The sequence below is a fragment of the Sapajus apella genome, unplaced genomic scaffold (assembly GCF_009761245.1).
Source record: "Sapajus apella isolate SASKATOON/1434 unplaced genomic scaffold, GSC_monkey_1.0 scaffold83, whole genome shotgun sequence".
Lineage (NCBI taxonomy): Eukaryota > Metazoa > Chordata > Mammalia > Primates > Cebidae > Sapajus > Sapajus apella.
The window spans coordinates 2,993,885-3,005,962 of NW_022437023.1; the positions used below are offsets into that span (position 1 = coordinate 2,993,885).

General features: G+C 39.1%; 1 protein-coding gene across 3 annotated transcripts in view; it reads right to left on the minus strand.

Annotated features, from left to right (window-relative positions):
• The window catches only part of FKBP5 (FKBP prolyl isomerase 5), a 159,155-nt gene that overhangs the window by 26,859 nt on the left and 120,218 nt on the right, over positions 1–12,078 (minus strand). The window lies entirely within an intron of this gene.

Consider the following 12,078-nt stretch of genomic DNA (forward strand, 5'->3'; position numbering starts at 1 on the left):
ACTGCAATCCAGCTTGGGTGACAGAGTGAAACTCTGTACAAAAAAAAAAAAAAAAAAAAAAAAAAAGATATTTTTACTGGAGTAAAAATTGATGTTTCTAAGGAGATTAAGAGTTCTAAAAAGTTTACATTCCTAAATATTTAAAAATCTGCCAATGAAATTCAGACTAACAATAACACTTTTCTTGCTTTTTTTTTTTTTTTTGAGAAGGAGTTTTACTTTTGTTGCTCAGGCTGGAGTGCAATGGCACGATCTCAGCTTACTGCAACCTCCACCTCCCAGGTTCAAGCGATTCTGTCTCAGCCTTCTGAGTAGCTGGGATTACAAACAAGCACTGCCACCACACCTGGCTAATTTTGTATTTTTAGTAGAAACAGGGTTTCACCACGTTGGTCAGGCTGGTCTCGAACTCCTGACCTCAGGTGATCCGCCTGCCTTGGCCTCCCAAAGTGCTGGGATTACAGGTGTGAGCCACCACACCCGGCAACACTTTTATAAAAAATTTGCTGAGCAAAGTAAATTTCAGCTCATGTATTGTGGAATGTCTCAAGTATAGAGATTTATTGTCGTAGTAGCTCACAACTTAGTTAACAATTTTTTTTGTCTGAAGTTTATTGTTGGAAGTATCATCTTCCTCCCTTAAAGGAGAGTACATTTAGTGGGGGAGGAAATTATCAGTACATTTGTTGTGGCTTTTGGTTGATCAAGTTTGAATGTGTTTTCAAAACAGGAAATCCAGAGACTCTGCAAGGATTCCTGCCTGTGTGTTAGTTTCCTAGGCAGGTTTTCAGCTTGATGTATGTATTTGATATTAAAATTATATAAGTAATTCCAGAAGTTCTCTTTAGATGTGATAACCCATCATTAGGGGGGAAAAACAGTGGCTACTAATAAACACGTTGGGGCAGATAAATGAAGTAACCATGCCAAAAAAACATCAAACTGTAACAAAGGCATAATTAAGAAAGCAAAATATTCATTGTAGCTAGTCTCTCTTGGAGAGACAATTAATGACAGAACCAGTGTCTAATGCTGTAATAGGACAGTTAAAACTTGTGATAGATCTTATAAATATTTTCTACTTTACATGTGGACCAATCTTTTTTCCTGGTAAATCTAATCCCTCAAAACTGGACCCTGCAGCATTATAAAATCTTAAACGGATACGCATCCAGACACATACACCCAAGTTTATATGTATATAAGAAACCAACATCTTGTAATATTGACAATATTCGGAATGTCAGAGTAAAAGGAGGTATCATGGCCTCATGGTAAATACAGCCCATCAATTCTCTACATCTACAGGCAGCAAAGGGTATTGCTGGGTTAACTGGTTTCTAAACTTGGAACACCGATGTGACAAGGTCTACAAGACTGCTGATAAGAACTCACACATCACTTGGAGCCACGGAAAGACTGCTGATTGACACAATAGCGGCCCCACTTGTGGTAACAGATGCAGATATGCAGAGCTCCTATAGCTCCACTTACTCTTTTTACTATTAGCTTAAAAACTGCTACCAAAAAACCCAAACCAAAAACAAAACAAAAACCATGGCAGCTCTGGCTGTGGAAGACCTGTGGTTGTTTTTTGACCTGGCATCTTTTAGTAAAATACTAACTTAATAAATATTTAATAATAACCATCATGACTCACTGGGAGTGCAGCCTCTAGGGCTCAGGAGGTCTGTTGCTAATCCTAACCAGCATAATTTACGGGAAGTAAATCATCTATGACGTGCCCAAAGAGAGTAAAAGTACATACAGGATGCTTCTACTTAGGGCTTTTTTGGTAGAGAAAGAAATAAACAAGTTAAAAAGAGACAACATTTTTTTCTTGACTTAAGGACTATGTAACTTAAAGGGGGAGGGAGGTCCTCCAAATCCCCACAAAGTCAAACCAAACCAAATTACCCAAGCTTAGCTGCGCAATCGGAGTGTAACCACATCAAGCAAGCTGCAAAACATCACTTAAACTGGAGCTCTGACTTATTGTTCTCTTACTGCCCTAGAGCAATTTTGTTTTGAAGAGCACAGAACACCCTGTTCTGAATGTAGCTGGCACATGAACTGGATGTGCTGACAGCAATTTGTACTTCGATTAAAATAGGGGGGGAGAAAGGAAAGAGAGTGCACAGCAGGAACAAAAATGAAATGCAAGAACCCCTAAACCATGCAATTTGTATTTTAGGAAGCAAAACTGAGAAAGCCTCCATAACTTAAAAGAAAAAAAAGGTGCTGTAAATGCTCCAGCCTAAAGACGTTAGCTCTGGTAAGTGTCTATTTTTCCCTTTTCTAATTATAGTAGTTGCTGTCTGATCGCTTTGCACTCATTCTCAAAACAATGACTGGGTCATGGGGATCTGAATGGGAATGTTGTAATAGCATTACTACTAGACAAGACTGGTTATCTGGCCAGAGAAAACCAGGTTGTGACAGGTTACTCTCACTGGGCAAGGGTTTTCTTTGTTGCCTAATTCATGCCAAATGGGCTTCTCTCTACCTGTATCTCCTGCCTCATAGAGCATGGTATCTAAGAGAGCAGGATCTTAATAACCCCCTGAAAAGGCAAGCAGAGATGGCTTTCTAAAAGCAGGAGAACAAAAGAAACATATTCATGCATGGCGGTCAGATTTCGCCCAAACGGTTCCCCTTCCCCTTCTGCACCGTTTTGTACTATTTAGGGTGAACACACACCACTGTGAGATTGCTTACGGAACTGATGGACAGACGTTAACAGGCATGGAACCTGGCTCCTGGAACTGAATAACATTTATGCAAATGATTTCTTTTCCTTAGTCTAAACAAGAAGCATACACCCAGCAACAAATTCTCCACGAACACCAACCCTTACCACTCTTCCCTTCACACTACTATAGCACTTGAGTTAGACTTGGATTCCAGTCCCATTCTGCCACTTCAATTATGGTTTCAGGCAAGAAGCTCAGTTTCTTCACTGATAGAATGTGGATAACATACTAGCTAAATAATAATTATTGAGAGGATTAAATGAAATACTGAATTAGAGCTTTTAATCTAGCACCTGATATTCATTCATTCATATGTTGGGGTGTCTATTCTGTGAAAACACTGTTGTTAAGTGGATATACAGAGATGGACTAAATGAATGTTAGCTATAATTATTTTCCTCCATCTAGTGGTAAATTATACCAGATTAAACATGTTTTAGAGCTCTAAGAAAACATTTAATGGCTCAACACAGAAAGCTGTCAAAGTATGAATAAAATTCTTAGTAGGCAAAGGCAGTATCTTGTACTTCTTTTGTGCCTCACAGTACCCAGCACAGAGTTCAGGGCCAGCAAGTAAATATTTATTTAATGACTAATCTTAAAATAGGGCATTAAGGACAGGGTGGTAATTTTCACTAATTTATACAAATTTTCCTTTTTGAATCTATTAGTATTCCTATTTTAATACATTCTAGGAAGCTATACAAATTCTATATTGATATGGAACCTGTGTTTTTTAATACTATTCTAAAATAAGTGACCAATTGGCTGGATTTTTCTTTTTTTTTTTTTTTTGTAACAAGATAAACAACAACAAAATACTATTTTCTTTCTTTTTTTGAGACAGTCTTGCTATGTGGCCTAGGCTGGAGTGCAGTGGCGCGATCTCGGCTTACTGCAGCCTCCACTTACTGTAACCTTCACCTTCTATGTTCAAGTGATTCTTGTGCCTCAGTCTCCCGGGTAGCTGGGACTACAGGTATGCACCTGTATTAACCATGACCAGTTAATTTTTGTGTTTTTAGTAGAGACGAGTTTTGCTATGTTGGCCAGGCTGGTCTCGAACTCCTGATCTCAAGTGATCCTCCTGCCTTGGCCTCCCAAAGTGTTGGTATTACAGGCGTGAGCCACTGTGCCCAGCCTTTGTATTTTTTTTTTTTTTTTGAGTTGAGGGTCTCACTCTGTTGCCCAGCCTGGAGTGCAGTGGTGTGATCATGGCTCACTACAGCCTCACACTCCCTGACAAGTTATTCTCCTGCCTCAGCCTCCCTAGTAGTGGGGACTATAGGCACACACCTGGCTATTCTGTTGTTGTTAAAGATGGGTCTCACCATGTTGCCAGGGTGGTCTCATACTCCCGGCCTCAAGCAATCCTCCCACCTTGGCCTCCCAAAGTGTTGGGATTACAAGCATAAGCCACCATGGCTGGCCAATTTAGACTTATTTTCTATTATGATTTTATTCTACCTGAAGACTTGAAGATACCTTTTTAGAAGAAACAAACTATATAAATCCAAAATATCTGAAAGAATAAACACTGGCCACTTTAGACCAAGTACCATATTACATTATTTTGTGAAAACATATAATAAAATGGTTTTAAGAATCTGCTCTCTATTCCTGGACTTATTTCCCAGAACATTCATAAATATTTCAAAAGCATATGAAAAACAAAAATATAAAGTCTCACAGCTCTATCAGATCTCAATATAGGCAGATAGGGAATCTTCTATTTTGAAGTTTTGGTACCTTTTTAATTTTAGTGGTTCATTTATAAAGAACACATAGCTAGATATTGTTCTCACCTTATGGGAACTTTTCCCTTTAATAGGTGACTATCTCATTCATATTTTTTGTAATCACTGATGGGTGGTTTTATTCTCGTATTAGGTTTTCTATACAGTGTTTTCTTATTTTTTAAAATCATTTTTGCTCAATTGGTGAAGTTTTCCTTGTTCCTCTACTTCCCTACTCCACGTGGGGTAGTTTGGGAGTTCTACATGCTATTCTTACTAGTACTCTCCATTAAAGCTTGATCATTTAAAGGTATACATATGTTCATCAATGTTCAGAATTAATCAGCATAAAGCATTCGATAAAATCCAACATCCCTTTATTATTAAAAAACCCTCAATAAACTAAGCATCAAAGGAACATATTTCGAAATAATAACCGCCTATGACAATATCTTTTTTTTTTTTTTGAGACAGGGTCTTGTTCCATTGCCCAGGCTGGAGTGCAGTGGTACAACCATAACTCACTGAAGTCTCCATCACTGAGGCTCAAGTGATCCTCCTGCATCAACCTCTCAAGTAAGCTGGGACTACAGGTGCATGACACTATGTGCGGCTAATTTTTTTTTTTTTCTTTTTTTTAGTAGAGACACGGTTTCAGCATGTTGCCCAGGCTAGTCTTGAACTCCTAGGCTTAAGCAACCCTCCGACCTTGGCCTGCAAAAGTCTGGGATTACAGGTGTGAACCACTGCGCCTAGACATCAATATTATACTGAATGGGCAAAAGTTGGAAGCATTCCCCCTAAGAACTGGAACAAGAAAAGGATGTTCACTTCTACTCGGCATAATACTGAGCCACAGCAATCAGTATGTGGCAAGTCCGATGCAGAGCAATCAGGCAAGAGAAGGAAATAAAAGGCATCCAAATAGGAAACTAGACCTCTACCTCTCACCATATACAAAAACTAACTCAAGATGGATTAAAGACTTAAATGTGAGGCCTCAAACTATATAAATCATAGAAGAAAACCTAGAAAATATTCTTCTGAACATTACCTAGGCAAAGAATTTATGACTAAGTCCCCAAAAGCAAATGCAACAAAAAGAAAAACTGACAGTTGAGACCTAATTTGAGCTTCAGCACAGCAAAAGAAACCATCAATGAAGCCGACAGACAGCCTACAGAATGGGAGAAAACATTTGCAAATTATGCATCTGACAAAGAACTGACATCCAGAATCTATAAACAACTTAAGCAAATCAACAAGAAAAAACCAAACAGCCCCATTAAAAAGTAGGCAAAGGACATGAACAAGCAGCCAACGAACATGAAAAAATGCTCAACATCACTAAGCATCAGAGAAATGCAAATCAAAAGCACAATGAGATATCATTTCACACCTGAGTCAGAATGACTATTATTAAAAAGTCAACAAATAACAATGTTGGCAAGGTTGTAGAGAAAAGGGTATGCTTAAACACTGTTGATAAGAATAGAAATTAGTTTGGAAATTTCAGCTCCTGTGGAAAGCAGTCTGGAGATTTCTCAAAGAACTAAAAATCGAACTACCATTTGACCCAGCAATCCCATTACTGGGTATACAACCAAGGGAAAATGAATCGTTCTATTAAAAAAGACAGCTGGCATTTGCACTGGCATGTTTACTGCAGCATTGTTTGTTTGTTTTGAGACAGAGTCTCGCTCTGTTGCCCAGGCTGGAGTACAGTGGCGCAATCTCAGCTCACTACAACCTCCATCTCCTGGGTTCAAGAGATTCTCCTGCCTCAACCTCCCAAGTAGCTTGGACTACAGGCATTCGCCGCCATGCCTGGCTAATTTTTCTATTTTTAGTAGAGGCAGGGTTTTACCATGCTGGCCATGCCAGTCTTGAACTCCTGACCTCGAATGTTCCACCCACCTTGGCCTCCCAAAGTGCTGCGATTACAACTGTGAGCCACCATGCCCAGCCTGTTTTGTTTTGAGACAGGGTCTCACTTTCTTGTCCAGGTTAGAGTGCAGTGGTATAAATATGACTCAAGTGATCCTGGACTCAAGTGATCTTCCCACTTCAGCCTCCTGAGTAACTGGCACTATGGGTATGCACCACCATGCCTGGCTTTTTTTTTTTTTTTTTTCTGTAGAAATGGGGGTCTCACAATGTTGCCCAGTTTGGTCTCAAATTCCTGGGCTCAAGTGATCTTCCCACCTTGGTTTCCCAAAGTGCTGGGATTAAAAGCATGAGCAACCATGCCCAGCACAGCATTTATTCTTAAGCACAGTTACATTCTTAGTAGCAAAGACATGGAATCAACCGAGGTATCCATCAATGGTGGACTTGATAAAGAAAATGTGGGGTGCCGGGCGCGGTGGCTCACGCCTGTAATCCCAGCACTTTGGGAGGCCGAGGCGGGTGGATCACGAACGAGGTCAAGAGATCGAGACCATCCTGGTCAACACGGTGAAACCCCGTCTCTACTAAAACTACAAAAAATTAGCTGGGCATGGTGGTGCGTGCCTGTAATCCCAGCTACTCAGGAGGCTGAGGCAGGAGAATTGCCTGAACCCAGGAGGCGGAGGTTGCGGTGAGCCGAGATCGCGCCATTGCACTCCAGCCTGGGTAAAAAAAAGGAAACACCCTCTCCGAAAAAAAAAAAAAAAAAAAAAAAAAGTGGGGTTCCTTCTGCCATGGCCACCACTGGAGAACAGCAGCCATGGCTCTGTGCTACCCTATGGCCGTGGGCCTCAACAAGGGCCACAAGGTGATCAAGAACATGAGCAAGCCCAGGCATAGCCACCACTGCAGGCACCTGACCAAATAAATACACCAAGTTCGTGTGGGACGTGATCTGGGAGGTGTGTGGCTTTGCCCCATATGAGCGGTGTGCCATGGAGTTAGTGAAGGTCTTCAAGGACCAGTGGGCCCTCAAGTTCATCAAGACAAGGGTGGAGAGGCACATATGCGCCAAGAGGAAGTGGGAGGAGCTGAGCAATGTACTGTTACCATGATGGCAGCTGCTGCCAAGAAGGAATGAGCACTCTGCCCTGCCCTTTCTCCAAAATAAAGAATAGCTTGACAAATTTGAAAGAAAAAAAAAAAGTACGTATACATAACGAAATACTATGCAGCCATAAAAAACAATGAAAGGATATTCCCCTGCAGCAACATAGATGCAGCTGAAGGCCAGTATCCTAAGTGAATTAACACAGAAACAGAAAACCAAATACCGCATGTTCTCACTTATAAGTAGGAACTAAACCCTGAGTACACACAGACATAAAGATGGAGACAAGAAACACTGGGGATTCTAAAAGCAAAAAAGGATGGAGGGGTTCAAGGGCTGGAAAACTACTTACTGGGTACTACATTCACCAGCTGGGTGATAGGTTCAACAGAAGCCCAAACCTTACCATCACAGACAATATGTAACAAACTGGCACATGTCTCCCCTGAATCTTAAATTTGAAAAAAAAGAATTAATTAGCATAATCTCCCCTGGAACAAGAAATTGAGACAGCTGGTTGTGGTCGTACATACTTGTACTCTGAACTACTGAAGCAAGCAGATCTCTTAAGCTCTCGAGTTCAAGACCAGCTTGAGCAACAATAGCAAGACTCCATCTCTAAAAGGATAAAAAAAGTTAGCTGGGTTTGTACCTGCAGTCCCAGCTACTCCGGTGGCTGAGGTGGGAGGATGGCTTGAGGGCAGGAGTTTGAGACTGCAGTAAGCCACAACTGTGTCACTGCATGCCAGCCTGGACAACAGAGTGAGACCTCATCTCTACAAAATTTTTTTTTTTTTTTTTTTTTTTCGAGAAAAAGGAAGAAAAAGAATTAAAAAAAAAAAAAAGAAAAAGAATACAGGAAAGGAAGAAAGAGGAAGAGGAAGAGGGAGAGAGAACAGGGGTGTTGCTTTATTGCCCGGGCTAGAATGCAGTCTAAAACTGGGTATGCCTGTAATTGTGTTTAATAATAGAGACATAAAAAAAAATGAGGGAATAAAATAATTAACAAGCAGCCTACCAATATTTCATTTAAACCTGTAAATACGTGTGATGTAGTACTGATAAGAGTGTATATTTTGTGTATTTAAAGTGGAGAGTTCTATGAATGTTAATTAAGTCTACTTGTTCCAGATCTGAGTTCAAGTCCTGGATATCGATGTTAACATTCTGTCACATTGATCTATCTAATATTGATGTTGAAGTCTCCCGCTATTATTGTGTGGGGGTCCAAGTCTCTTTGTAAGTCTTATATATCTGGGTATTTCTGTATTGGGTGCATATATGTTTAGGATCTTTAGCTCTTCTTGTTACATTGATCCTTTTATCTTTATGTAATATCTTTCTTTGCTTCTTTTGATCTTTATTGCTTTGAAATCTATTTTATCAGCAAAAATTGCAACTCCTGCTTTCTATTTATTTATTTTAGCTCAAAATTTTTTAAAAAAGAAAATAATCTTGAACAATTTTGCCTTCCCCTCTTCATTTCCTACCCTCACCACCTTCTGTTAAAATGACCCAGAATCCAGACTTACATTATTATTATTTTGAGAAAGAGTCTCCCTCTGTCATCCAAGTTGGAGTACAGTGGTACAATCTCAATCAGGTCACTGTCACCTCCATCTCCTGAGTTCAAGTGACTCTCCTGCCTTGGCCTCCTGAGTAGCTGGGATTACAGGTATGTGCCATCATGCCTGGCTAAATTTTGTATTTTTAGTAAAGATAGGGTTTTGCCATGTTGGCCAGGCTGGTCTTGAACTCCTGGCCTCAAGTGATGCACATACCTGTCACCCAATGTGCTGGGATTACAGGTGTGAGCCACTGTGCCCAGCCCAGATTGTTGCATTATTAATATTACTTTTAACAGTACAGCTGTACTGCTTCAGAGATCTTTCAGGATAAATGTATCCAATATAGAAATATTTTTTTTTTCCTACTGTTTCTTATGCCTTGAGTTGTTGCTTCTTGACTTATTTTTTTGTTTGTTTTGGTATATCCCCACAGTATTTTTTTCAAAAAGAATATGAGTCTGCAAATTCCAAGACGTTAATTTTGTTCTCATGCATAAATGATAGCTTGGATGAGTACAGAATTCTAGGTTCAAAATACACATAGCTATAGACAATGATCAAAAGCATTGTCTTTAGTGTAGTAAGATTCCTATTTCTTTGCACATAGCTTGTTCTTCCCTGCAAGAGTTCAGGATTTTCTTGTAAGCTACAGAATTCAGAAATGTCACCAGGGTATATCTGGGTGAAAAACCACTCCTTCCTCCTGCGTACCACTATCACTGGCCTTTCAATTTTAAGATTCTTTTTCTTTTATCACCTATTGGAAATTTTCTATTAGATGTTTGATTAGATGCATATGACCTCTCCTGGATTTTTTATCCATGTCTTCTAATTTCATTTTTACTTTTCATCCCTCTTTTTATCTGTGTTCTGAGAAATCCTTGGCTATCTTTTAGATCACCAGATTTCAGGGACTGTCCATTTTGCTCTTCAACCCTACCTTTGAGTTTCAGTTTTGATTAACGATGCTCGCATTTCCAGAAACTTTCTTGTCCTCCCTTTCCTTATCAAAGAAGCTGGCTTTTTGACTTACGAATCTGATGTCCTGTTAATTATTTCTAAAGACAATCATTAGTATTTTTAAAGTTCTCTTCTATTTCTTTCTTCTGTTAGTCTACTTCAGTGCTTCTTTTTTCGTGGTATTTGCTGATGATTCTTTGTTGTTTGGCCGTATTATACAGGAAGGATTCAGAATGATCAAATGACTATAGTTAGCTGGCACCATTTTTCTAAGCAATTGGATATGTTTCCATGGCAAGCCTTTTCCCAAAAGGGTGGGCTGATTGTGGGGATCTAAGGGTGAAGATTCCACAAATATTTGTTAGGCATTTACTATGAGCGGAGGATGATGTGCACAGAAATACTGACGTCAGGAGCAGAACACTTTAGCATTATTTACTGTGAAAAGCTGTCTTTTTACTTTTTTCCCCTTTAAATTTGTTTTAAAAGTTTTTTTTAAAAAAATACATTCATTTTCCCTAGTCCAAGTCCTAACACTTAGAGCCTTTGAGGCACATTTTATTTTATTATTTATTTTAAAATTTATTTTATTATTTTTGTTTTATTTTAGAACCTGGCCTTACTGGTTTTAGCTTGGGAGAAAAAGTCACAGCCAGATCCTAGTCTAGTAGTTTTCAGTCCTTGACTGCAAACTAGAATCACCCAGGAGTTTAAAAAAAAATACTTTTGCCTGAAGCTCCATCTTCTGAGGTTTGAGATTCTTATTTAACTGGTCTGTGCATCAGAATTTTTAAAAGCTCCCCAGGTAATCCTAAATTCACCAAAAGTTGGGAACTACTGCACTGGAGGTTTACTGGCCCCGTGGTTTTATTCTGTTTTATAACAACCCTGATGACAAAACTAAGAAAAAAAAAAAAAAAAGAAAAAAAAAACCCCTGATGATTGCTGCTTGGGCTCCCTCACACCAGCTGACTATGAGCTTGGAGTTCCGCCTAAGCCTGTTGAGGAGAACAGTATGTACCTCTGCAGAAGTCCTCTTTACACCTGTCTTGGGTTGGATTTGCTGAGACTAGTTTCCATTGGTTCAAGTTCATTGACTTTACATATTACAGAAATTCTGATCCACTCTTATATTCCTCCCCTTTCCAGCAATGATTCCTTCTTTTGAAAACCTTTGTCCCCTCCATCTATCATTTCAGTGAGATTTGAAGAAGGAAAGGAGGCATGCCAACAACTGGAACCTGTAGAACACTGTTGAAAATTTCACACTTAAAAATACTGCTGACTGTCTGCATTCTTTGCATTCAAATGTGGTTGAAAGTGCTGAGAGGCAAGAGAACCACATACAGCCAGCATTTTGATGGGCCTCTTCCAACCACTAAAGTTGACAAATCAGACTATGTGAGAGACTAGGGGATGGGGGAAGAGTAATTGGTAGCTCTTTAGAGCCTTATGTTAGTCAAATTAGATTTTCTAAGAAAGCAAAACTTAAAAGTAGCAATGTAGCCATGACTTAGAATTAAACTTAAGTATGAAGACTGAAGTAGCAGTCATCATAATCGTATCAATTAGGGTACCTAAGAACACAGTGACTTTTTAAAAGAAACAAACAACTTTGAATAAAAATTACAAGATGGTCTTCTTAGTTGACACAAGAAAAAGGATACTGGGACAGATTATAAAAATTGACTTGTAAGCATTAGGCTCTTCATGTAAAGAGTAAAAATCAAAAATTTCTTTGAGAAATAAATCCCATCAAACTAATGTAAGTTTTCTCTTCCACACAGAGACAAATTATGAAAAGGAAGTAAAAGTTCACAATTCAGTAAAAGCCTTTTTGAGTCCATAATGCTATTCTTCCCCTCAAACCTAGAGAAATATGATTTAGATAAGATTACTATTAAGATACATGATTAATTTGAAGACTGTTATTAGAGACAAATTGGGTATATAATAACCATGGTAGAGCCAAGAGGATATGCTGATACATGACATGTAGGAGATTAAAAAAAAAAAAAAGAGGAGTCGGCTGGATGCAGTGGCTCATGTCTGTAATCCCA